The sequence below is a fragment of the Equus caballus genome, chromosome 12 (assembly GCF_041296265.1).
Source record: "Equus caballus isolate H_3958 breed thoroughbred chromosome 12, TB-T2T, whole genome shotgun sequence".
In the NCBI taxonomy this organism is placed as follows: Eukaryota; Metazoa; Chordata; class Mammalia; order Perissodactyla; family Equidae; genus Equus; species Equus caballus.
Window position 1 is genome coordinate 45,358,825 of NC_091695.1, and position 21,069 is coordinate 45,379,893.

The 21,069-nt window shown below is 54.0% G+C and overlaps 1 long non-coding RNA gene across 2 annotated transcripts; it reads left to right on the forward strand.

The window, feature by feature from the left end:
• Positions 1-6,492: 6,492 nt before the first annotated feature.
• LOC106781500 (uncharacterized) lies at positions 6,493-20,570 on the forward strand. 2 transcript variants are annotated; one of them, XR_001378121.3, is made up of 4 exons: positions 6,493-6,745; positions 8,803-9,128; positions 9,503-9,889; positions 14,106-20,570. It is a non-coding gene; the product is annotated as an uncharacterized lncRNA (long non-coding RNA). The 2 variants fall into 2 exon arrangements; XR_011423737.1 differs by lacking the exon at positions 6,493-6,745 and adding an exon at positions 7,419-8,003.
• Positions 20,571-21,069: the final 499 nt, after the last annotated feature.

Sequence of the window (21,069 nt, forward strand, 5' to 3'; positions counted from 1 at the left end):
AGATGACCTCTGTGTCCCACCCCCGGAGCTCGACCTGGCGGTCAGTGCAGGGGGACAGAGGCTCAGGGAGGCCAGAGATGGACCACGCCCCACTCAGGCTGACCAGGGCCATCCTGGTCACACCCACATCCCACGTCGGGGGACCGAGTGGCCACTGCCTGTCTGTCCACCAGGTTCTGGGGTCCCCTGTTGGAGTGAGTAATCCTGGGGGTGGGTCTTACTTTAAGACCGTCTCTGCTTCCAATTCTTTATAAATATGTTTCCAGGAAGAGGTGGGGGTGAGCCGGAGGGGTTGGGTTGGGGGGCCATAAGGACCGATGTGGCTGCATCACGAGCCAGCCCTGCCACCAAAAGCCACCCCCCCCCCCCAGCCTCCTCCTGCCTCCTGCAAGGATAAGAGTCAGTGCAGACAGCTGCCCTGGTTTTCCCAGAGCAGACCCCCAGGGCATCTCAAGGCAGACCTGTGACACCCCAGTTCCCGTCGCTCTGGTTGACCACGGGCAAACTCTCTTTGCCCATCTGTAAATTGGGTGCAATAAATCCTGCCTCCCTCCCTCAGAAGGTTACCAGGAGGGGGCAGACTGGGGGCGGGGGGAGTGGGCAAGCCCCCACAGTCTGCAAACTGCGGGACACATGGAGGACAATGTAGGGGAGAAGCCTCTGGACTCAGCGGCCTCTGCTCCTCTGTATGTCTTTAAGTGTGCGGCCGAGTCACGTCTGAGAAGCCGGGCAGGCAGGCAGGAAGACTTGACTAGAGCCCGAGAATCCAGCGTCCCCCTGCAGCCCACCCCCGGTCACATCAGCTGTGTACACACTCGACTTCTGGAGCAGCACGTGGCCACTCGCTGGTTCTCAACGTGGTGGCAGCTTTGAATCACCTGGGAGATTTTAGCAAATGCCAGTGGCCAAGCTCCACGCCAGATCGAGAAGCATCGGCCGAGACCAGACGTTCCTGGCAGGCTGGGGCCTGGTGACACTGTGAATTCCAAAAGGACTTGGGGGTGTCCGTCTGCGCAGAGTCTTAGGTGGCTGTTGGGGGCCTGGAGTCACCGATCTGGGCGAATGGACTCTTGGGGACCCTTAGCTGGGAGTTGCCCACCTGGCAGGGTCCAGGCAGAAAGGACCACAGGGGTGAGCCGGGGACGCGGTTACTGATGTTTCTGAGAGACCTGATCCACTCACCTGTGTCAAGAAGACCTTGTTTTGCTCCTGGCTGTGCTCAAGAGGAGTACAGGGACTGGGGAGCCGGCCAGCCGAAAAGTGACCTTCTCAGGGTGACACTGACCAACCAGCTAGAGTTTCAATGGTAGGGGTGTCTGAGAGACGATTTGAAGATGCTCTAGATGAGGGTCACTTCTTCCTCTTCTTCTTCTTCTTTTTTTTTTTTGCTGAGGAAGATTAGCCCTAACCTAACCTAACATCTGTTGTCAATCTTCCTCTTTTCGCTTGAGGAAGATTCGCCCTGAACTAACGTCTGTGCCAATCTTCCTCTATTTTATGTGCATGGCTGCTGACAAGTGGTGTAGGTCTGCGTCCGGGAACCGAACCTGGGCTGCTGAAGCAGAACACATCGAACTTAACCACTAGGCCACAGAGCCGGCCCCGATGAGGGTCCCTTCTTTTCGATGAATCTGGAGAGTCCGCACAGGGGTGGGGTTACCATGCACTGGTCGATTCATCCAGGGCTTGTGGGTGGCTGTCCTCTGGGTGGTTGTCCTAGCCAGTGGCCCAGCAGAAATCGTGTCCCCCCCGTGTCAAGGACAATTGGCTACAAGGTGGCTGAGGGCGTATCTGATCGTAGGGTTCGAGGAGGGGGTGTCCTCATTGCTCTTTAAGGACAACGTTGTCCAATTTTCTTTAAAGTGATCGCACGTGGTTTCGTTGATCTCTCTCAGGAAGAGGAAGTGTGTTCGTTGTCATGAGCCGGTACCGATGGAGGGAGGGCGGCTGACCATTCTGGCTTTCCTGGGACCGCCCTGCTCTTAAAACCGAAAGTCCCACAGCCTGGGAAATGCCTCTATCCTGGGCAAATCGGGCCTCCCCAGTGGAGGGAAAAGTCACAAGTTCACATGACATGCTGGTCTCGCCAGTCGCTGACCGTCTAACCTGCGTGTCGCCTGCATGTCCCAGTGGCCGGGTTCACCATTGGGTCCAGCGAGCCAGAATCCTGAGGCTGTCGCTCTTTTTTTTCTTAAGTCAGTTTACAGTGTTTTCTGTTACTTGCAACTGACAAAATTCTGACAGGTGACAAGCACAGGCCCTCTGCATCCCTGTGTCAAACAGCTACAGCCTCATGGCACAGTGCCTGGCTCAGAACAGGCACTCCGGCCGTGGCAGCTCAGCGAACGAGAGGACGTGCCCTGGCTCTGTGTTGGGCAGCAATTGCAGTCAGCTGCAAGTAACAGGCAAGTAGATAAATAGTGACTAAAACGAAAGAGGCTTTTATTTTTTTCATTTTTAATGTAGAAAGAAGTCTGGCCTTTGGCATTTCCAGGCTGTGGTATGGCAGCTCCATGATATTAGTAAGGACTTAGACTCTTCTATGTTTCTGCTCTGCCATCCACAGCATGTGTGTAACTTTTGTATTCATGGCTACAATAAGGTTGCTGCGACTCCAAACATCTTGAGTGAGTTCCAGGTGGGAAGAGAAAGGAACGGGTGATATATCAAGGAAGCAAAGCTTCCTTAGTTTCACATCACATAAACCAGAACTATGTCACATGGCATCCTTAGATGCAGAGGGGGCTGCGAAAGGGCATTAGCTGGGCTTGTTGCCACCCTAAATAATGTCAGGTTTCTATCATAAAGGAAGGCAAAATGGATGTTGGGTAGGCAACTGGTGGTCCCTGCCACTGGCCTCTTGGCCATTCCTTGTAATTGTGATATTTATCTTGGACACTATTTGGGGGTATTTGGGTGTATTTTATGGCACCCTTGTGTGCTAGCTTTGCCCTCATCTGCCCCTGAGGAAGAGCAGCTGTGCTCAGCTGTCCTTGGCAGCTCCAGCCTGGAGTTGGAGCGTGGAGCTGCCCATAGCTTCTTGGGGCTCCTTGTTCCCAGGGGGAAGTCGAAGGCTGAAACAGACACGTTCCTTCTTAGGGATGCGTGGAGACGCTCCTTGACTCGCAGTGTGATGACAGGCACAGACTGTAGCTCGTGGGAGGTGGACGATGCATAGCTGCTGGAGAAGTGAATAAGACGTTGGGCAGCAGACGGATGAGCGGAGGGGCAGATGGAGTCATTAACTCAGCCAGCATCCCTGAGCACTCACAACGGGGGAGGCACCATGGATACACTGTGGAATAACAAAGTGCCTGCCCTCAGGCGGCTTGCTGTCTGGGAGGTAAGAAGCAGGCAGAGAGACCTGGAAACAAATCTTAGACCTGCACTAGGCACGCATGGCTATTAAGCACTAAAAAAGCGATCAGTGCAAATTGAGATATGCTGTAAGTGTAAAATACATGCCAGATTTTGAAGCCTAGGTACAGGAAAATAATGCAAAATCTCGTTAATAATGGTTTTATATTGATCGTGCATTGAAATGACAACATTTTGGAGACATTGGGTTAAATAAGATATTAAAATGAATTTCACCTGTTTCTTTTAAAGTGTTTTAATGTTGCTACTAAAAAATTTGAAAGCACGCAAGTGGCTCACATTATTTCTATGTTGCACAGCACTGCACTAGGCCTTCATAATATTGTGAAAGTGCTGTCGTGAGTGAGTGCACCAGGAGTGATAGGAACACAGAGAGGGGCTTCCTGGAGGAGGGGTCTTAAGTGGCAATGTAGATAAGTGCTCACCAGAACCTAGGAGATGCAGCCAAAGCAATTCTTGAAGGAAAAGTCATAGCCTTGAAAACTGATGTTAATAAACAGGAAAGAATGAAAATTGATGAATTAAGTGTATGGTTCAAATTTGAAAAAGAACAATTGAACAAAGCTAGGAAACACAAAAGGCAGAAATAAAGATGAGAAGAAATTAGTGTATTAACAAGAGATAGAATTAACAAATGCATCAAAGCCCTGGATTTCTTTTTTTTTTTTTTTTAAAAATAACATTTCTTCTGCACTCCTTTTCTTCTTCTTTTTCCTTTTTTACTGGGTTCAAGTACACGTGATGCAAACTTTACCATCGTAACCATTTTTAACTGTACAGTTCTGTGGTATTTTGAGGGGAAAAGAAGCCCCTAACAATAAAAGGGACACGATTAACCATCCCAATCAAGAAAAAAGGAGAAGAAACCATATACAAAATTAAAATCCTGTGGGGAAACCAACTACGGAGACACAGAAAGGTCAAATTCTCAGAAAATGGGTTCTGGTGGTTGTAAAGGATTTTTAGAATTTGAAAACATAGAAAACATAATTTCTAAAAAATTATTCCAAAAGAGATGCAAAATCTACACAAATGGATTACCCTAGGATAAATAGGAAGTTGTGCAAGTATACTACCCTTTCAAAAAAGAAGGCATAAAGGTCCAGAATGTTTCAAAGGAGGTCCCCTGCCGCGTCACGTAGGTCAAGACGATTAAACACTACTGAAACTGCTCGAGCACGTAAAAGAAGAGAAATTCCCAGTTCCCTTTATGTAGCAAGCAAACATCGACACCCAAATCCACCAAGGGTATCTCGGAAAGAGAAAAAGGCATACCAGTGTTGCTTAGGAATGTTGATGCAAAAATAGGGAACCAGGAAACTCAGCGGTGTGTTAGAGGGATAAAACGTGATGATCAAGTGGAGTGGGCTCCAGAAATGCAAGGATGGCTGAATGTTAGAAAACCTCTTAACGCAATTGCAAGTGATCATAGAGTTCAATGAAGCAGATGGGTCCAAATCGATCTGTGGAAACCACACACACGGCGATCTATGATGGCATCAGAGACCCCATTTATGAGAGCCACATAAAGAACCATTAGGAGCAAATTTAATGGGACCTGTGGTTACCCACTGTGGGTGGTCGGGTTACTTCCTTTTGTCTGTTTTCTGATCACCTTGGGTTCTGTAGATGAGCTCTATTGTGGGCATGAAATCCTGGCCGTGTGGGAGCTGGTGGAGAAGGGGCCGGGGCAGAGGAGGGTCAAACCCGACCCTCAAGGACAAACCCCCCCATGTCGGTCTCTCTCGCTTCCTACCTTGATGCCCGATGCCCTGCAGGAGAAGCTGGCGCCTTTGCCACGTAGCTGCATGACCTGGGGCTCAGAGAAGCCGGGGACCACCACGGAGCCTGATGCTCACGGCTCCTCCAGAGCTGCCTGTGGGCCGTGTGCTCTGGGAAATGTCGCTGCAGCCTAGCCCAAACCCCACAGGACACAGCCACCCCGTTTTGGGGGAAGGGTGAAGGGGTGCTTCTATGTAGGGTGGCTAATTGTTTTGGGGCTCAGGGATCTGCTTGGGACTAGGGGGGTTCTTCCCTGGGACGCAGGATTTTCAGTGCTAAAATCAGGCAGGTCCTGGGCAAGCTGGGATGGGGGGTCATCCTATTTATACGACCTGGGTCGTAGAGAATTAACCTACCCTAAGAAAGCTCTTGTCTCTGCCCTTGGCTCCTGGGAGGGGATCTCTAGGTCCTGGAATGTCCTGCCTTATAAAAGTGTCCTTGTTTACCTGGGAACTTGGGTCACATCAGACAGTCTAACGATGTGACTTGTGATGGGGGCTTTGGGACATATGGTGTCTGCTCTACCTCGGGAAGCACTGGGGACCGATGGCCAGACACGTGGACAGTCAGCCGTGTCTAGGAGATGGAGCCTGATGAAAACTCCACCTGCCGGGGCTCGGGGGGCCCCCCAGGTTGGTGATACTCCTAGTGTGTTGCCAGGAGGAGCTGACATCGCCCGTGACCCCCTGGGAGAGGATGACCAGAGCTCCATGCGTGGAACTTCCCCAGACTCTGCCCGTGCGTCTCTGCCCTTGGCTGATTTCCACCTGTATCCTTGTAATAAACTGTAAATGTGAGTTTAACAGCTTTCGGTGAGTTTCGAGCTCTTCTAACGAATGATTGAAACCGGGGGTGAACTGGGGGACCCCCGAACTTACAACTGGCGTCAGAACGGAGGGTGGTCTTCCAGACCCTTCCTGAATTTTTCTCCTTCCTCTCCTCCCCTTCCTCCTTGAAAACCACAGAAGTGCATCCCGTGAAAAGTGAGTCTGGCCCCGCAGTCATCTAAAACTCCCCCCCGCCCCAGTGCAGCCTGTGGTACCAGCCTCTCCTCTCTCATCTGGAGAAATTTTTTTTTTTTTGAGGGAGATTAGCCCTGAGCTAACTGCCACCAATCCTCCTCTTTTTTTTTTGCTGAGGAAGACTGGCCCTGAGCTAACATCGTGCCCATCTTCCTCTACTTTATATGTGGGACGCCTGCCACAGCATGGTGTGCCAAGCGGTGCCATGTCCGCATCCGGGATCTGAACTGGCGAACCCCGGGCTGCCGAAGTGGAACATGCGCACTTAACTGCTGCGCCACCAGCCCAGCCCTGCATGTGGAGCTATTTTGAGCACTTTCAAGCACATACAAACGTCTTCTCCCACCGTCCTCTCTTTCCCCGTAGTCGGTAGCATGTCCCTCATCCTCTTCTTACTGCTCCATATCGGTTTTCACAGATTTTCTCTTCTTTCTATGAAAAGCATGCATTCTTAAAGAAAGAAATAAGGGAACAAGTGAAAAGTGTCACAAGCGAGGCCCCTCGAGATGAGGGTCTGAGGGGCTTAGGCAGCGACGGTTTCCTTGCGCTCTGAGTTGTGCAGGGTGAGTAGAGAAGGGGTACCTGGAGCCGGGGGGTGGGGGGACCGGGCAAAGCGGGGTGGGGGGTGGTCCCTCGGTCCCTGCCCAGTCTCATGGCTAGAAACACTCTCCCCACTGCCCACCCAAGGGGCCACGCAGCCTGCGAAGCAGCTTGTTCTTCCGGCCCCGCAGACTTGCACCTGACTCGTCCTCCCGGAGGAGGGTTAGTGAGGAGGACACAGCCAGGCTGGTGCAGGAGCAGCTGGCAGCCACCCGGCCCCACCTCCGCTCCGAGGCCAGTCTGTGTGTGTCGGTGGCAGGACAGGGAGCCGAGACTTGGAAATATAACTTCCTGGGCCCCATCTCCATTCCCCCCCAATGGGACATGGCAGAAGCCACTCTCTGTGCATCGGTCCCTTCAGTGGGGGTGTCCTGGGCATCCCGGGACGAGGTATTTTGGAGGTACAGGTGGATGGGGAGGGGCTGCCTCCCCTCTCAGCCGGGCATCGCCCCCGTGCCACCCTCCCACCCTTGCTTGGCTCGAGAACAGGCGCCCGGCTGGGCGAGCTCCCCGGAGAGCAGCCTGCAGAGCTCCCGCGTTGGAGATTAGTCACCGCGTCTAAAAATAAAAAGAGTTAAGTCATGAAACAGCGCATTTCCTTTTTAAGCCAGATGTGTCTGTGGAGGGATCCCCAGCAGTTTGGGGCGGTGGCAGGGAGGGCCAGGAGCCCTCAAAAAGGTCGGGGGGCCTCGGGCGGGGCAGGCCGTGGGGGCGCTGTCTTTCCCCTCGCTCACACCCACCCCTCGTTTGGCACCTGTGCAGGCTCCACACTCGGGGGGTGTCGGGGATGGCTGGATGAGATGTTCTCTGCCTCCACCGACTCCCGGTTTAGAGGGGAAAATGGATCGTGTGTAAATAACGCCCACATTGGGCAGATGATCCTAAGGGCTGTAAGAGAGGGGCAGGGTGCCAGGGAGAGACGCACAGGGGAAAGGCATTAATTCTCTTTCAGGGTCTGGGGAAGGCTTCCTGGAGGAGGTGCCACTAAAGACAGAGTTTGGGAGACTCTGATAGGCAGATGGGGGAGGAACGGTGTTCCCAGCAGACGGAACAGCATGAACAAGGGCCCAGAGGCTGGATGGCTCACAGCGAGTTCAGGATCTTCGGTAGGGCTTCTCAGATCACCCCGTTACACAGGCAGATTCCCGCCCCCAGCCCTCACCAGCTGGATTTGAATCTCTGAGAGTGAGGCTCAGGCATAGGATTGACAAGCTCCCCCAGGTGAGTCTTATGCTCCCCAAAGTTCGAGATCCACTGGTCTGGGTGCTGACTGTATAGAGGAGGGAGTGAAGGGGCACAACGGCAAGGCAAGTTGGGTCCAAATTGTGAGGGCTCTGACGGTTGCCTAGGAGTTTGGACTTTAGCATACAGGCAGGAGGGAGCTTTCAAAGGAGTGATGCTCCTGGATCTGTGAATGATTGAGAATGGTCCCTGGGAGCAATGCAGGTGATGGAATGATGAGGTGGGGGTCCTGGGGGTGGGGAGGTTGGTCAGAAGCCTGGGAAGAGGTCAGAGGGCCTGGAGCAGAGAAGCGATGTGAGAGGAAGGGCTGGGGTCTGAGAGACGTCCCAGGGACAGGACTTGGGCCTCTCTCCCTCCTGGGGTTCAGGGGAGAGCCCGGTGATGGTCACCAGGGAAGCGTGTGCGGAGTGTGAACAAAGCATGGGGGATTATGGGCTTGTCATCAGAGGAGACAGAGAAGCCACAGGAAAGGGAGGGGGAAGCGGGGTGCCCAGGAGTTGGGCCACAGAAGCCTCAGGCCAGAGGGTTCCTGGAGATGCCCAGTGGCCGGGGCAAAGAGAGAGGCGGGAGGCACGAGGGGTGTTCAGGGGAGTCCTGGGGGGATGCAGCAGGGCGTGCGTGGTGCTGGAGGGGCCGGGAAGATGCAAGGGGGTGCGGATTCTGTGCCGTCGCCCATGGGGAGGCTGCATTCCAGGCACACGTTCTGAGCCAGCGGTCACCTGGGGTCGAATCCTCTCCTTCTCCCCGGTGACCAGGGCACATATTCTAACCTCACCAGGAACCAAGTTCTTATCTGCAAGACGGGGACTGGTCACCCATCTTCTGCAAGGTCCCTGGAGCAGGGCCTGTGCACAAGGCCAGGCTGCAGGAAGGCCCGGAAGCTTCCCCGGGGGTGCGTGTTGTCGGCTGATACACAGATGGGACTTTTCTGCTTGTCCCAAGAATGTGGCAGGAGCCACAAAGCTGAGAAGGACAAGGGGTGAGAGCCTTGCATTTTGAGAGGTGCGACACCCCGGGATCCTGTCTGACGGAAAGAGCAGAGCTGTCCCCAGCAGTCAACCCCGCCAGCCACCTCCAGCCTGGATGGATGGGGGCCTGAGTGTGGTCAGTATGGTGGGGGGTGGGGGTCCACGGCGTTGCAGGTGGTTCTCTCTCTCCTGGCCAAGCCAAGGGCGGTGGGGGGTTCCCAATAAAACTACTCAGAGACTAGGGTGCCCGCAGGGAGGAAGGAGTGATGCTGACCGTGACATGGAATCGTGGACCAGGGCTGTGCAGGCTCAGAGTGTGGTGGGGCGGGAGAGGAATGGGGAGCTCGGCTGGGATCCCCCGGACCTGGGGGTCACGCAGGAACATAATAACCTGCTCCTCTCCTTGTGAATTTGGGGTGCTGAGGCTGGCCGGAGTGCCCAGGGCAGAATGAAGAGAGAGGGCAGGGTCTGCCCGCACTGCCCCCTTAGGCACTCCTAATTTCCCTGTAGGGTCGAGGCATTGTCTCCATCGTCCTCTTGGTAAGAGCATCTCCTGAAGCTCAGCTGAGCACTGGGCCGTCCAGCTAGAGGCCATTCCCAGCTCTCTTTGTGGTAGGAGTGGACACGGCATCGAGTTGCGGTCAATGGGATGTGAGAGGAAGGGACGCGCGCAACCTCTGGCCACAGCCTTGAAAAGGCAGCCGTTCCCGGCGCTCTCTCCTTCTCTCTCTGGGGCTGGACCACCAGCCAGTGGGAACGATGGAGATGAGGCGGACGCCCTTGGACGGGGAGGAACAACGCGATAGGAGGAACCAGCTCCTTCCGCAGCCTCAGGGTGTGGAGCTCCTCAGCCACCCTGGTCCACCCGCAAACTGCAGGCGGTCATGAAAGAGACAGGTGAGCTTCTGTGTTGTGTGCGCCATTGTATCTTTGTCACAGCAGCTTTACCTGTGTCCTGACCGATATGGCAGGGGTGAGCGACTGCCGTGTGGGCCGAGGGAAACGGAGGAAGGTGGTGGGTAGAAGCTGTGAGCGTGTAGCCCCCTAAGGGTGACAGGACCCCTGGCAGCCGGAGTCTGTGGGCAGGAGCTGAGGAGGCCTGGAGGCTCACAAGAAACCGGCTGGACAGTGCTCACTCAGGTCCCCAAAGAACCCACAAAGGTGACCCAGAGGAGGGCCAGCATCTGGCTCTTGCCACATGGGCTGGATTATCACAGCCCCAGCCAGGTATGCGATGTTCAATCCCTTCCCCATCCCTCCTCCCACGTCCTGACATCCTAGACGGGGGTGGGGGTACAGGGGGAGGAGAGAAAAGGGACAGACTGAGGTCCCTTCCCGCTGCCTGAGTCACGGGGCAGGGCTGAACCTGGGCGGAGACAGAGAGAAAGAGTGTTGAGTTAGACGTGAAAAATCCAGTGTTGATGTGGACCTGACTGGACTCGTTGACACCTGAAAATGAGTCTTAATTACAAAATGAATCCGTTCTTATATGAGAAAATGGCTGAGAAGCTCTGAGGCTCATTTCTAACCCATCAGAAAGGGATGGTGAAGGGAGACCCCACTGAGCTCGGATGAAAGCCGTGAATGGAGGAAAGCATCGTCCCACCCATTGTCTGTCTTGGGCTCTTTGTTACACAGCTTTGCCCATATCCTAACTGGTACACTTCATCCATAAACCCACTTCATCCAACCTCTGCGTCCATAAAATGGGCCCCGGCTGCCCTTGCTTGCCCCTCCTCTCCACCTGCCAGCCTCCTGAGCCCAGGACCCATGACTCGGCCCTAACACGGTGCCCCATTTGCAGTGTCCTGAGGACAATTGCTACTCGTCAGGAAAACAAACCCGCCTGCCCTTTACTGCGCTTGTCGTGTCCTCAGAGGGATGGAAATTAGCAGGAAAATCAGAGAGAAATGGCCCCCCTGTTCCACCCACTCTCTCTTCTCACAATTGATAGCAGCGTGGTGGGGTGGCGGGCTCGGCAGAAGGACATGCAGGGGGGCTGCTATTTGGTGTGTATGTGGGGCATCCGCACGAGGGGCGGGGTGTTCTGGAATTGCCCCTGTGCTTCCGGGAGTTTGAAGCAAGGCGAGGTGGGCTGGCTCATTCGTTCCTGGAATGGGTGCCGGCTGGCGCAAGCAAGACTTTTCCCTGGTGGCCTGAGGTCCTGGTCCCCAGTGAGCTGTCTCCAGCTGCTCCAGCTCCTGGTGATGGGCAGGCACACGCATGATCCTAACACTGCCAACGGGAGGTTCCTGAAGATGCCCGTGGAAGCCATCCTTCCTGGCTGTCATCACCCACATCCCGGGCTCCCCAAGCTCTCTGGTGAGTGCTCACCATGGCGGTGTGGACAGCTGTCTGACAGTGGTCTCGCTCACTGCTGAGCACGTGCCCACTCCTGCCCAGCGGACTGGCCAGGGGCCAGAGGAAAGGGAAAGAAACCCCTCCAGATGTGTGGCGCCTGGCCTGGCTGTCCATCTTCAGCTCGGAGCACTCTGCAGGAGGCACGTGCAATAGCAGAGTGACGCACACCTGGAACTGAGAAGTCAGGATCAAAGGAGAGCAGACATGCAACAGGGAAGATGAGTCCTGGCCGAGCTGAGGGTCGGACGCAGACATACTGCCCGTGATAACCAGCCTCCACGGTTGCTGTGGCCGAGCTGGGAATTCCTGGCGGCCAAAGGGAGCAGGGAAAGAAGGAATGACCCTTGGGGAGAATATACCGGCTCCTCAGGGAGAGTGTATGTCTCTCTAGCACTTATTTGTAAAAGGAATTTGCACAAGAGGCTTCATCCCAAAATCATTGGGAGATACGGTGACTGTGTCAGCCAGGGTTCTCCAGAAAAACAGAACTGGTAGGATGTGCATATATATAGAGAGAAAGAGATTTATTTTAAGGTACTGGCTCTCATGATTATGGAGGCTGGCATGTCCAAAACTTCCAGGGTAGGCTGGCAGGCTGGAGACCCGGGAGACCCGATGTTCCAGTGGAGCAGAACCAGGAAGAGCCAAACTGCAGATGAAGTCCGAGATCTGGGATCCTCCAGCCAGACTGTTGACCCCACAGCCACGTGGCATCACCACTTATTTATTTGTTTTTAGCAGGGGGTCAGATTTGGGAAAGAAGAAAATGAAGATGTCAGATGCATAAGGACCTGTTGGTAAGAGTGACTTCAGGGGCACAGCCTCGGGCAAATGCCGATGGAGAAACTTCAGCTTCTCCGATCAGCCAGCGAGCTGCTTCGCACTTGGAGGAGCAAAGAGAGCCAAAGAGAACGGGGATGAGGGAAAAACCACCGAAATTCGGGAAGGAGGGAAGAGAAGAAACAGCCAAGGAGACATGGTACCTTGCTTCATCTGAGGGCACTTGCGTTATGGTGTTTTTCCAGCCTCATCTCAGCTGGATACACTCTCCGGTCACCTCCAGAAGTGAGCCAGTGTCCCCAGGGCTGGAGGGACACAGAGAGGAGGCCATGTCACCAGAGTACAGAAGTCTAGCCATCCAGTAGAAACCAAACCGTATCAGGGTGCGTGTGGTGCGAGCTGGGATCACGGAGGCAGAAGAGGGGATGGAAATACCTCCACTTCTCTCTCCTCCCGCCCTCCACTCTCCACTGGGGCCTCCCATTGGCTGAATCTGCCCAGGAGCCTGAGAGCAAAGCACTCTGGGAAATGTAGTTCCCTTGGAGTGGCACATGGGCAGGGCCTGCCATAGGATCTGAGAGCAAAACACTGAGCTACCCAGATGGTGGCTTGCTCATTTCACAAGTGTCTGCTGAGTGTCCCATGCTGAGAAAAGCCTTCCCCGGCACCAAAGTGCTCCTCATCCTCACCCTCTGGCCTGCCTCGGCACCTCCTCCCCGTGCTAACCTGTCCGTCACAGGACTTAGCACCAGCCCGTGTGGCTTTACACTGTTACTCATTGCATTTTCGGTCCTCCTCTTGCCTTACTGGATTGTCTGGATGCAAGCCCAGCAGGGCAGAGGGTTCACCCGACCTGTTCCTTGGAGAACAATGGCTGGCGCATAGAAGGTGGTTATCTCCACTTCCTGGGTTGATCGACTTTCTCCTGAGTCTTCTCTTCTCCGGCTCCATGTCCCCAGTTCCCAGCCGTCCCCTGGGACTCGGTTTTTGTCTGGTCTTTGTGCCGGCCGGCTTCTCCCAGTCCAGCTCTCCGGGCAAGGCTGGACCGATGGTGGGGACTGTCCCAGGGTGGCAGGACATCCTGCCTCTCATCCCAATAGCCATGCAGCTTCTGTCGGTGGATGTGGCCTCGTCTGGGCTCCTTGGCTGCTGGTCAGGCTCACAGGTCTGTCCCACATGCAGTGCACTGTGCCAGGCTCTAGGTCGTTGACGGGTGAGGAGGGTGTGGGAACCGCCCTTGAGGGGTTAATGGGGCGTTGCAAGAGCCGGACGCAGATGCAACCTCTACCTCAGAGCCCAGGCTTATTGAACAACCCACATGGGCCGGTCACCTCCCTAAGAACATTCCATGCATTCTTTCATTTACTCTTCACAAACCTCCTATGGTAGGCGCTGTTATCATCCCGGGGCCTCAAAGCAACTTGGGCCACCCCTCAGCTGGCAAGTGGGCATCTGGGCTGTGGACACAGGTGGTCTGACTGCGGTGGGCCTGAGCCCCTTACCTCTGGGTGTGCTGTCCCCTGGTCCCTGAGAGGCAGAGTGGGCAACCGTCACTGCAGAGAGCCGAAGCCCCAGGGGGACACCAGAGGGGCGAGGAATTCTGGCCTGGCGACATCTGGAGTCAGCCCTGAAGGCGGTGGAGGATGTTTGGAGGGGAGGGGGCTCTCCCAGGGGAGGCAGGCTGAGGGCCGGTGTGGGATGGGAAACAGGGCAGGATGGGTTTGGAGAGCCGGGTTGCCGGATCCTGACTGCTTTGAGGACAAATGAGCTCTTGCTTGCAAAGAAACATCTGTCCGGAGAGCTGTGTGCGACGATGTTTTTATGTACGCTGTATATAATGTGGAGAGGCTGGCTCCACATTCCCTACATGTTTGTTGCAAAAGAACCTTATCCTAAGACTGACAGGAAAAAACACCACCCCCACCCCGCCTCCCCTAACAAGCCAACCAGACTTTTTCATGTTCCCCTCCAGCCATGTGCCTGTGCAGACACGACTTTGAAACCAACAGTGTGTCTAGCTGGGTGTCCAGGAGCCAGAGGAAGAAGGTTTGGTGACCATCTGGCCAGCGTCTGCCACAACCTCTCAATGATCCATTGTTTCATTCTCAAAAATGGAGCGGGAAGCACAAAGCAAATGGGGGAAGGAAAAGGCGATATCGTCACCAAGAGTTGAAGACTCCCAGGGAAATATAAAGTGGAAAGGAAAGTCGAAGGGAATTCTGGGTCAGAGCCTGGCTTCTGCCCCGAGTTGGCCAAAACTCTTTCTGACCTTGCCAGTGGGCAAGGATGTGGGTGAGTCCTGGGGAGCCCAGGGCTCATTACAGCTGGGAGAACTGGGGATGGTGATGGAAGGATGGCCACCCAGAGTGGATTGGTTTGTGTCATCTGCTCCTGTGCCCACCATGGTCAACTTCCGCCTCTCAGGAACAGGTCAAAGTTGAAGCCCCTTCAAAGCCTTGATGTTGATGCCCCTTCATAGCCTTTGTGGGGACTTCCTTCCCCGCTCACCCGTGGTGAGGAACGCCTCCCTGCATCTCCAGCCTCCTCCTTGGTTTATTTTCTCGCTTTGGGGTAGCACGTCCTTCAGTAGCTTCTTGAGAAAGTGTGACTGGTAGACTACTGTTTTTTGAGACCTTGCATGTTTGAAATGGCCACTACTCCGCTCGACACTTGACTGATCCTTTGGCTGGCCATAGGATTTTTAATAGGAAATAGTTTTCCTTTAGAAGTTTGGAGGTGTTGTTCCATCGGATTCTTGCTTCCAATTCTGCTCTTGAGAATTACGAAGCCACTCTGAGAACTGACTCTCTGTATGTGACCTAGCTTTCCTCTCTGGAAGCTTGTAGAATCTTCTCTTTGTCCCGAGTGTACTAAAATGTCACAGTGAGGTGCCATGGTGGTGGTGGGGGGTGTGTCTCTATTTATTTACTCTGCTGGATATTTCACGGGCCTCTTCAGTCTGGAAACCCAAGCCTGGCAGCCGGGAACCGGCCTTGAATTATTTCATTGGTGACTTCCTCCCCTCCGTTTCTCCCTCACACATCTGTAGCGCCCTTTTTTTGGATGTTGGATCTTCTTTATTATCATCCTTTCCTTCTTCTCTCTCTTTTCCTTTTACTTTCTGGGATATTTTCTCAAGTTGATTTTCTAACTCTTCTGTTGAGTTTTATCATCCCGGCTGTGGTTTTTGCTTTTAAGTTTAGGCGCTCTTTCTTCTTTGTCTTCCCAATGCTCCTTTTTGATAGCACCCTCTTCTTGTTCTTGGATGTGACATCATATCTCTGAGGGTCTGGGTCACAGCTGCCTGTTGTTGACAGAGTCGTCAGAGCTTTCTTTTCCTTGAACAGTCTCTGTTTCCTCCAAGTTACATTTTTCTGTTGTTGTTTTGGTCTTTACTTTCCGTGTTAGAGGCTGTTCACAGGCATCTGGTAACCGCGGGCTGTCAGCTCACGACAGAGTGAGGAGCCATCGAGCTCATTAGAAGTTCAGGAGTGGAGCTTGACCACCAGAGGCTTCTTTGCGGAAGGATCTGGGCTGTTTTTTTGAGGATCCCCTGGTGTCAATACCCTTAGACCTTTCCTCTTGGGCTGGATCAGGTCTCAGAGGAGGGCAAGGTCTGACTGTTGGTGTTCTGGGGGCTGAGCTAGAGAAGAGGGAAGGATGCAAAGGGTCACTTAACTTGTCACCCTGGTTTGGGAAAGGCACTCAGGCCTTCACCTGGGCTGGGATCTCCCAGTCCACAAACCCTCTGTATGACGAGGTCTAGAAAATAAACTTCTATCCTTCTTCCAAGATGGGGAGGTGTCCTCCCGGGGGTGGGGCTTGGGAAGGCGGGTCTGGGCTCCAACTGCATCTCAAAATCTTTCACTGAGTCTTCTTCACCTCTTTCCCCAGTTCCAGAGATGGTTTTTGGAAGACTCTGTTGTGTGAATAAGCTCTTTCCCCACCCCCGACTTTCCCAGCGGCCACTAAGGGGACCCAGCGTCCTCGGTCAGAGTTCTCACTCACTCATCTTCTGTCCACCTTCTAAATTGGTTCCTGTGGTTGCCTTTTCATCCTCTGCATCCTTGTGGATTTACGTCTTTAAAATCCCTTTACCGCGGCTTTGACCAGGCGCTGGCAAGGAGCAGAATTAGACAACAACCATCTGTCGCTGCCCTCAGGAGCCTGCTTCACTTTTTCCCATTTAACGTTATTTTCCGGTTTCATTAGCTCGTCCTCACGAGGATAATTTTCATAGCAAATAACAAAGGAGACTTTTCTTTCCAAAAGTCTGTCCCATGAAATGTTGGCCAAGAAAGAAAGGTGTTCTGGGGTCAGATACGTTTGGGATGTTTCGAGATTTACGAGGGTAACTGCAGTCCATCCTGAGGTCTTAGGCACATTCAAAGACCTGGGGCCACCAGGCCAGGGTGGGTCCCAGTGATTCCTGGCTTCCTTCTATCGCTAGAAGAGACGGACAAGGATCCTATTTGGGCCCCACAGGCAACTGTTCCAAGACCCCCTGGCCCCGGCCTGGGTAGATGACCCCCCATGGGCTCCCACGGCCGGTCGTGGCCTGTTGTTGCGTATTGCGATTGTCTGCCGGAGTCTTCCTCTGGCCCATGAACTACCTGTGGACTGGAATGGAGTCTTATTAACAGTTACAATCCTTTTGTGTAGCACAGGGCTGGGGTGGAAAAGGCGCCCAGACATCTGTTAAAAGAAAGGAAGGATGGAGGGAGGGAGTGGGGGGAAGGGGGAAGGAAGGAAGGAAGAAAGGAAGGAAGGAAGGAGAGAGGGAGGGAAGAAAGGAGGGAAGGAGGCGGCCAGGAGGGCACTGAGTGAGCAGAGGAGGCCGTCTCAGCCACCTGTGCACAGAGACACATGATCCCATGGGAGCTGGTGCCCAGCACCGCTGTGTGTAAACAGAGCCTGCCCCCTCTGGGGTGGCCCCATCTTCCGACACTGGCCTCCGCCTCCCAGTGGAAACCCAAGATCCAGACTGGGACGAGGGCTGCCAGATGTCTGTGAAAAGGGCCGTCTGTCTTTGCTGATAAGAATTCTCCAGACAATGGGCCGGCAATTCCCGCTGGGCTCCGCTCAGGAGACTCCGACAGGCCGGGTCACGGCTCCCTGCCTCTCAGGGCCATCTCTGCAGGCCAGGGCTTCCCGCTTCCCCGGAACACCCCTTGGCCCCAGCTCCCCGCTCATCCAAACCCACGGCCACTGCTCTTTGCAGGATTTCTCAGGAAAGAGTCTTCTCTGAAGGCCCTGATTGGGGAGTGTTGGTGAACTCAGCCTGAACTGTCTTGTCCTGAATCGCTGGGGTCTGTGTAGCTGAGGGCCAGGGGGTGTGGGGTGTATGTGTGTGTGGGGGGTGCTCAGAGTGATGCTGGATAAATGATTCGGGATCCCCTTATTGGGGGCTGACCATTCACCCCACCCGGGGCTCAGAGATGGACGCTTGTGACGGTTCCCGCTGATGCCTCCGTTGAAAGACGGCCACATGGAGACCAAGGAGGCCAACAAGGGTGCCCAACCCCACGGTGTCCCCATGATGAGGGCAACCTGGGTGGGACTCCTCATTCTGAGCCCACGACCCCTCCTCATTACCGCGCATGCTTTGAAGGAAGGAAGCAGTGCGCACGTGCACGGAGGAAGAAGGTTCCAGGGGGCATAGCGGCCCCAAGAAGGCCCACACCTGCCACCCCCACTTGCACTTAGGGTCGTTAGAAACCGATTCTGTGGGAACCCACCCTCCCTCCTGGAAAACGAGAAGGGGCTTGCTAACGTAGCAAGCACCGCGGACCATCTCACCCGCCTTCTCCAGGACAGCGGTGTCAGCATCCTCACCCGCATTGTGCAAGCGGGAACCTCCAGGCTGACCGTGGAGGGCTTGCCAAGCTCCAGGAGTCTGGAGCGCGTGGAGCTGAGTCTGCCCGGTGCCGTGGTCCTGGCTTCCTCCCTCCGCGTCCAGACCTGTGCGAAGACTCCTTTCCTCGGGAAGCAGGAGAGGCAGAAGGAATCCAGAAGTTTCCATCCTGCTGTCGTCTCAATGCCATCCTGTGATGGGTCTGCACCTTCCTACCATGCCTCCAAGCAGAGCCTCAGCCTGCCAGTGCTGGCGAGTTCCTGCGGCTGCAGCTGTTACCGGGGTCATAGCTCTAAGTCTTGGCTCGGGGCTGGCTCTGTCGCAGAGGATGCATTCACGAGGGCCCCGCATTTGTGCCCTCCCTGCCTGGACCCCCGACTAGTGGCTGTGAAAACCCATCCTCAGGCTCTGGGACAGATCCACGTGATCCCCTGATAGGGAGCACATGCTCTTCCACTGATGCGATTTTCCCTGAGCTCTTTCCCCCACACTCTCCCCTCCACCCCTGGCTCACGTATGAGACACCACGGAGTTTCACGGTCAGAGGCACAAACACATACACGATCAGAAGAAGAGGAAGATAGATTTCTAGTGTTGTCGTTGCACTGATTTGAGAAGTGAGGGTGAAACCAGGAGGTTCCTTCTCCCCGGCACAGTCCCTGTATCCGTCAGCTATCGCCCCAGTGGGACCATGTAACAAACCCCTCTCAAACCCAGGGGCACAACACCCATCAGCATCGCTTTCTTGCTCGGGTGTCTGGTTGGCTGCAGTGGCTCTGTCCTGAGGGGCGGGTCTGTGGACTGGTCGGGGTTTGGCTGACCCGTTGAGCTTGGCTCTGGGCCAGGACGTGGTCCACGTGTCTCCGCTTCCTGGGAGCAGCAGGCTCCCACACGAGTGACCTCAAGGCACTGGTCACTTATAAGATGCGGGACCCTGGGTAAAGCTTGTCTGAGCCCCCGTTTCCTTGTGTGTAAGATGGAGGGTGACATTAGTCCACGTCCAAGCTTGTGGTGGGAATTGAGCGAGAAGGATGTGCCCAAAAACAGAGCAGCCACACGGCAGCCACTGCAAGTGTCACAAGAGGTCTCTGCAGGAGGTGCGTATGTAGCAGTGAAGTCCTCTGGACGTTAGCACCCGGAGGACTGGGGGCCCTGGCCTTGCTCTTCAATATGGGCAAGGAGAGCCCACACGGCTGAAGACGTTTCTACCTCTCGGTGGCTCCGGAACCAAGGGTCCCCTTGCAAGTCCTCGTGTGCTGTGTCTGAACGTCATAGCACGCTTCCTAGACACACTCAAGCCTTGAAAACAGGCTGGCCCCAGAGGGGTGAGGGCCGTCAGGACCTCACATTCCTTGTCCCCCAGAGGGAAACCTCCCCTGGGACCCGACAGAGCCACATTCTGCAACTTGTCGGTTTTATGTGAAGCTGAGGAAGGAAGGCCCGAATACTGGGAGGATTAAGCCATGCCACCACCTCTGTCGTATGCAGGATTTGTCCTCATCTGCGACTCAGAGGTGGCTGGGATAAGATGGACAGGTTCACCCAAGTCTCTGATGTAGAATCTCTGTCTTTTTTGGGAGACCACAGTACTTTTGAGAATCCGATGGAAGCCATTGAACTTTCACCCCCCCGCCCCCCAACAAAGCACGGAGATGTGCAATCTTTTGGATATGACTTCAAGCAGCTCGTATGCTCCCTGAAGATCATTAATATATGAGACATGAAGAACCCCAGTCTAGGGACACATCAGAAGACAGGAGCCATGAAGGGCTCCCATTGGACAGGGCTGGGAATTTGAGCATTGTGACGTACAACGCCCATAATGGATTATAATCCAATGACCAAAACAGGAATCCATGAGTCCACACTGATAATGAACTAGTAGACGGAGAGATACATAAATAGTGGGGAAGAGAGAGCTCTCGAGGTGGAGTACCAGCTAACGAAGGTAGGTGGAATGACAGGCTTAGAAAACTAATTGTGCAGCCATGAGAGTAATAGGTGATTTAGGCCAGTATCAGACTCATGGGTGGATGAGAAAACTGTTGGGTGAAAATCTAATAAGGAACAGGTTATTGACATTGTCTCAAAGGTATCTTTCTACAGATGACATTATCTTCCAAAGGGAAAAAGAGAACACCATCCTAACCAAGCAAAGTCAGCATCGCCAAGATTGGGACCCAGGGACATCCCGTGCCTCCTGATGACACGCACCCGGAAGGACACAGCTTCAGTTCCGTGTCAGCCCCGCGAAAACCCAATCACAAGGAAACGGCGACAGACACAAATCAGGGAGCAGCCTGCGGAGAAACTCAACCGTCCTCTTCAAAAGGCTAGCGTCACGGAGACAAGGAAAGAACGGAAGAACCATCCAGAATAAAGGAAGCTTGAAAAGACGCGATGCTAAATGCAACGATTGATCTTATTTTGAAAGAAAATGCTGTGAAGAACGTTATGGGGACAATTGGAAAAATCCTAGTAGGAACCATGCCTTAGATAATATTATTTCAGTGGTAAATTGTCTGCATTTAATAATCGCATGGTGGTCAATCTCATTAAAAATCTTATTTGTTCTTCAAAGAATATAATGGTGCTATGGTTTTGTAAGAAAGTGTCCTTGTTATTAAAAGAGACACGCTGGGATATTTAAGGACTCCTGGGGCCTCAATTGTATCCTTCGCCAAATTCACCTCCTGAAGCCCTAAGGCCCAGGGTGGCTGGACTTGGAGTAAGGAAGTAATTAAGGTAAGGTGGGGTCATGAGGGTGGGCCCTGATCTGATGGAATTAGTGCCCTTATAAGAAATGACGGAGAGACACCAGAGCTCGCTCTCTGGGTCGTGTGAGGACACAGCAGTAAGGCGGCTGTCTGCCAGCCGGGAGGCAGGTTCTCACCAAAAACCCAATCGCCCGGTGCCCTGATCCTGGACTTTCAGACTCCAGAACTGTGAGGAATAAATTCGTGTCATTTAAGCCACCCTGACTACGATATTTTATGATGGCAGCCCAAGCAGACCGAGACAGGGGTGGAAGGGCACATCATCTGCCTCTTACTACATACAGGTCAGGAAAGAAGGATGTACG